Here is a 6,000-nt window from a genome sequence, read left to right on the forward strand (position 1 = left end):
CATACTCTCTGTCTCTATGAGTTTGCCTTCTTTCTTTTTTTAGATTCCACCTAGGAATGATACCGTGCAGTGTTTATCTTCTCCCATCTGACTTATTTCACTCAGTGTAATGCCTTCAAGGTCCATCCAGGTTGTTGCAAATGACAGAATTCCCTTCTTCCTATTGGCTGGATGATATCCCATGGTATATATACCGCATCCGCTTTATCTGTCCATCTGCTGATGGACACGGGTTATTCCCATATCTTGGCTGTTGTGAATAAGGCTGCAATGCACAGGAACATGTAGATATCTCTTCCAGATACTGATTTCATCCTCTTCAGTATATACCCAAAAGTGGGACTGCTGGCTCACATGGTAGTTCTATTTTTAATATTTTGAGGAGCCTTTCCACTGTTTCCCGGAGTGGCTGTACCGATTTACTACCCCCGGGGCAACATCATTTGGACCACAGACAGCATCACACATCTACGCAGGCACAATGCGATTTGGGGATCCTGGAACTATCAGCCAGCAGAAGTCCCAGTCCACCCAGTTCCAAGCCATCCTCAGAGCCGGTAAGGGTGACTTTGTTGGGAGGAGCAGTGGAACACCAGACATACCAAGACAAGCCTGTGTGTGACCCTCTGGAATTTTCTTAACCTCTCTGAGCCTTTTCTTCATCTGCGCCTGGCTCAGTTGGTTAAGCAGCCAACTCTGGGTTCTGGCTCAGGTCACCATCTCAGGATTGTGAGATCGATCTCCGAGTCGGACTCCACACTCATCACAGAGTTTGCTTGACATTCTCTCTCTGCCCCTGCTCCCTACTTGTACACACGCACACACTCTCTCTCTCTAAATTAAAACAAAGAAAAAACGGCACTCAACTCATCTCTTCTTTCACAAGGTTGCCGTGAGGATCAAGTATGAGACTGTAGAGGACAACTCATAGTCTGGTGCCTGGTATGAAGTAGGGGCCCAGTAACTACTACACAAAATTGAGAGTCTGAAATTGTTCACTCCGTCCAGGCTGAGGACCGCACCCTCCATGGTGACCTTCCCACCTTCCACCAGGTTGACGTCAGCGCCTTCCTCAACACACGTTAATGTCAAGGAAAATGTCACAGATGCTGTCAGCGCCTTGCCTGTATCGCCTCAGCCTACCCCAGGGGTCACACACCAGCTGCTTTTTTTGTCCCTCTGTCCGAGGCCAGTCTCTGGCTGCAGGGGTGTGCTCTCACCAGGTCCCGGCAGGCTGGAAGAGCCAAGGAATCAGCTCCTTCCGGAACAGCCGTCCGACAGTGGGGGCCGGGAGAAATGCCCAGCTTCCTTACCTCTCCATTGGGCAGTTCTGAGCCGTGTTCCAGACAGTCTCTGAGAAGGTTCCCTGCGGCACTGAACTCCCCCTGAACTGGCCATGGTGGAAACGCGCTCAAGGAAGCACCTTCATTGGCCTTCCTTCCTGCCTTGTCTCACTTCCTCTCGCTGTGCCTCTTGGGCTCACTTCCCATGTCAATGACCAGGGCTGAAATCCTTCTCTGGGGCGTCTGCTTTTAGGGGAACTCAACCTAAGACCATGAGCAACAGGCAGAGGGAAATCCCACCAGGCTTGGTGGGGTCCACACTGGGGTTCCTGGTGCCTGGGCACCCCCGGGGGGTTGGAGAACTTTGGGCCTCCCCCTCCCACCCCATGTCTCCAGTGTTTCTGGAGAGAGTCAGCCTTGGGTACTGACAAGCAACAGCCTGGCCCCACACCACAGAACTGCATCTGAGGACAGAGCAATTTGTCACTAAAATCCTCCTCCTCCTCCCCAGCCCAGCGGGGTTCTGTGTGCACCCATGGGCAAAAAGATTTAGAGAACGGTGAGGAAAATCTTAAACACCGAAGCAATAAAGCACCTCACCACTCCCCTCCCCTGTCGTGAAGGCAGAGAGGGACCCAGCCCCCCTCCCCTGACCTGGACGCCATGAGGCTGCCTTTAGTGGCAGAACATTTTCAGCCCCATCATCCCAGCAGCTGCTGTAGAGAAACATGGGGACGCTCTGCAGGCTTTGGCCTCCCCAAACACCTGCCTCCCCTTCACACCCATGGGGATGGTCATTATAAAAAAAACAAACAAAAAAAAACAAAAAAACAAAAAACAAAACAAAACAAGAACTAACAATTGTTGCAAGGATGGGGAGAGATGGGCACTCTTACGCTGGGGGTGCAGAGGTAAAGTGGCACAACCACTGGGACAAACAGTTAAAAAACACATAAAAAATTACCAGAGGATCCAGTAAGTTCTACTTCTGAGGGCTGGCCCTAAGGAATTGCAGGGGATCAAACAGTTATGCGCACACACGCGTTCACAGCAGCCTGATTCATAATTGCCAAAAGGTGGAAACGACCCAAGGCTTTGTCCAAGGGGGAATAGATAAACAAAATGGGGTCTCTCCATACGATAGTGCTCAGCCTTCAAAAGGAAGGAAATTCCAACACAGGCTACAACACAAATGAACCTTGAGGACATTATGCTGGGTAACATAAGTCAGTCACAAAAGGACAAACGATGTGAGTCTATCTACTTGAAGTATGGTGGTTGCCAGGCGCTGGGGGAAATTGGGGAGAATGGGGAGCTGTTGTATAATGGGTCTAGAGTTCCACTTAGGGAGGATGAGAAAGTTCTAGAGGTGTGTGGTGGTGATAAGGTTGTGCAATGATATGAACATACCTGATGCCACTGTGCTGTATATTAACAGTGGTCCATTCTAGGTGACGTACATTTTGCCAGAATTTAAATAAATGCCTCCAGCACCTGTCCCCTCTTCTCCTTCCCCTCCCACCTCTCCCAGCGTCTGGTGTTCCTGACGGCTGGAAGGCGGCCAGCTCTACACCTGTTTTCCCGCTCCTCTCCAGGCACCCATGGATTGACAGCTAGTTTGCTATCACGATTTTAACTTTTAATACCAGTCTTGGGTCAAGTTCCCTTGAGGCGGAAGCTGAGACAGGGGTTTAGGCAAGTGAACGAATGAGGACAATCTCTAAGGGAGTAAGAGAAGGGGGAGAACGGAGCTGTGGATTCAGGTGAAGTCTCACCTGGGTTTAGCTCTACAGGGAGCTCCGCATTGTGAGGGGACCAACCAGACTTTCTCACCATAGTTGGCCATTGGCGGCTGGACACCCTAGGGTATGGGGGACCTCCCAGGCATTTCGGATGGGTGGCCCCCATCTAGCTGGAGGCAACTGTCAAGAGAAGGGGCAGCCGGCAGCCCTCACAGCAACTAGGGAGAGGGGTTCACCGGCCCCGGAAAGGGAGCCTGGGCCGTGAGTAGCTTCTTCGCTAACACCCTTCTAGAAAACCAGCTCCGGTCTCTGTCTTCTTTCTCCAATCCTGCACGCCTCTGTTTGGCAGAAGCGACAGTGTGGGGGTTGAATCCTGGCTCTGCAGCATACCAGGTAATATCATCTGGGCAACTTCATTTACCGCTTTCAGACTCAGTTTCCACATCAATAAAATGGGAATGGAAACATGGTTGTGATTGTTTGGGATTAATCAGAACTCTGCACTCCAGGTCTCTTCTTCTGGTAACAAGCTCCACCCTCTTCTGACTCAGCCTCGGGGCATGTGACACAGGGTAGCCAATGAGAATATCCTACTCACTTGCCCACTCAGGAACAGCACTGAGATGATTAGGCCAATTAGAGGGCTTCTGGAACTAGCAGGGATGGTCCATTGCCTGATGTCCATGGTATTAGAAGGCCATAAGGCAGACACCCAGCTGTGGCCATATTCCCCACCATGTGTGGGATGTCTGTCTACTGGAGAAAAGGAAGGCCCGTGAGAAGAACAGAGAGAGAAAGAATGAGAAGGACTCTGACCCATATCATTTGTGACCCTAGACCCCCATTTATGCCTCCCATCAGCCCCATTGCCCAGCTTCCCAGGTACAGAATCAATCCATTCTCTTTGCGTCTAAGTTGGTGTGAGCTGGATTTCTCCCACTTGCGAAGAGCAGAAAGCCACCAGGTACAAGGAATGCCTACCTTGCAGTGTTGTTTCGAGGACTAAATGAGGTAGTGTCTGCCCAGAAAGGTGTCTAGTAATGGCCACTTCCTTGTCATGTGTGAACCTCGGCTCATCAGAACCCCCCCTCCGCCGCCCCAGCACTGAGCAGAAGCTTTTCTAGTTCACCTTCTGACTCAGAATTTAACTTAAAAAAAACCCTCACGGATGCCCTGAGATTGTTGAAACCCCAGTCCGCTCTGTCGCCTGCCTGCCACCACGCTCAACTGTTCTTGCAACTGTTTTTGTGTTCATTGTTGGCTCTACGCTAGCTCTTCTGTGTGATTCCTAAAAATCATACTCACCAGGGCTCCGAGCCTAGCCCCAGCTCTTGGTCAGATGCACTGTTCCTTTCTCCTTAGACTCCTTGGTGGTGATGGACTTGGAATTTTGTTTTTTGCCTTCTTCCGACCTTCTGGATGGTCCGTATAAACATCGAAAGCTATGACTCCCTACATCTGTTTTCTCTAAAGTACTATTCTTCAAAGGGTCCTCTGCGCAACCCCTGCCCCCAGTTTGCAGTAAGAACCCCTGAGAAGCCTGGTCTCGCTCCCAAGTGACCCAATCAGAAACCTGGAGGCAGAGCCCAGAGTCGGGGGTGGGATCCGTATCAGCCCTTGGGGATATGCATGGATCCAGAGCCCCGTAACCCCTGCTCCAAGCCTCCTGAAGTCTGAGCAGCCCACTCTTGATGACCCCCTTCGGAGAGAACAGACTCACCTCCCAAGTCCCCATCCGCTCTCTCACCAGTAGCTCCTCCTTCCTGGTTTGAATTAACTCCCGAGTAGCGATCCTTCCTGTCACTGTTCAATCTTACAAGAGGTGAACCGGCCAGCCAGGCAAGTCAGGAGTTGGTTCAGAAGTTCTGTGCGGCCGTCCAGCTGGTGGCGCCCCCCAACGGTGGGTGTCTCGCCTTCAGGCCCCTTGTGTGGTCTCGGTCAGGAACCCATCATCAACGTCCCCCATCTGGTTTGGCAGCCTGTAATATGCTCCTAGAACAATATGACTTCTGTTCCCCTTGCCTTTGATCTCCACCCACATGGTTTCCAGCCCAGCCCCACCCTCCGCACTGTGGATTTCCATGTGGGTGTAAATCTTTTTATCGTGAGCCGATGTGCCACCTCTCCTTACAATGGTTGCTTTCTAACAAGAGAAACCTTCCCAGGTCGGCCCCATGGACAGTTCTGCTCCCCTCGTGCTTTAAGTGACTTTGGCCAATGGCAACAGGGAAGCAGCGACTGCCGGATGCCTTGTCAAGCAAGTTACCACTGTGGGTAACTGGAGCTCAGCCCCACTGGAGAATGGTCTAGAAGACAAGCCCTGGGGTTTTCCCATCAAGGGGGCAAAGAAATCAGGGTCTTTCCACACTCACTCTCATCTGTCCCCGGGGGTTCATGGGCTTAGCCGCTGCTGGCCAGCCACCCATGCCGACACTCAGCTGAGTCCATGCCAGAGAAGCCCCCAGACAGACAGATGTGGGGGCTGCCAGTTGGAAATGCAGCCGGCAGGCACTGAAACAATAAAGACCATAGACAGGGTGCTGCCAACATCTGCTTTAACCAGGCATGAGCCTTCTGACTGAAGGAAACACACAGCTGTGTCAGAGTCACCAGAAACCTCAACCAAGAGTCACCAAACTGGATATAGTCCTTTAGCGTGTCTGTTTGGATTCAGACAGGTCCCACAGAACTGGAATGGAGCAACCTTTTTCAGCTATAGGTGCGCTGATGAGTAAACTGAAAAATCTACCTACAAAGCTAAGTGGGAAAAGGAAGAAATTAGAGAATGTTAGGCCCCCAAGGAGAAAAAGAGTCTGGCTAACCTGGACCCTGTCAGCTTGTTGGCTAACACCAGCCCCCAAACCAGTTTGTGGTCCCTTAAGATGCCCTGCATGTCTTTATTAATGATCTCTGTAGGGGCACCTGGGTGGCTGTCGGCGAAGCGTCCAACTCTTGGTTTCAGCTCAGGCCATGAT

At 51.4% G+C, this 6,000-nt stretch overlaps 1 long non-coding RNA gene across 1 annotated transcript in view; it reads right to left on the reverse strand.

Annotated features, from left to right (window-relative positions):
* The window catches only part of LOC116583361, a 35,119-nt gene extending 30,120 nt beyond the window's left edge, over positions 1–4,999 (reverse strand). Inside the window, exon 1 of the long non-coding RNA XR_004282695.1 lies at positions 4,746–4,999. This is a non-coding gene — a long non-coding RNA (uncharacterized LOC116583361). The remainder of the gene's footprint in view (positions 1–4,745) is intronic.
* Between the last annotated feature and the right edge of the window lie 1,001 nt (positions 5,000–6,000).

The sequence above is a fragment of the Mustela erminea genome, chromosome X (genome assembly GCF_009829155.1).
Source record: "Mustela erminea isolate mMusErm1 chromosome X, mMusErm1.Pri, whole genome shotgun sequence".
In the NCBI taxonomy this organism is placed as follows: Eukaryota; Metazoa; Chordata; class Mammalia; order Carnivora; family Mustelidae; genus Mustela; species Mustela erminea.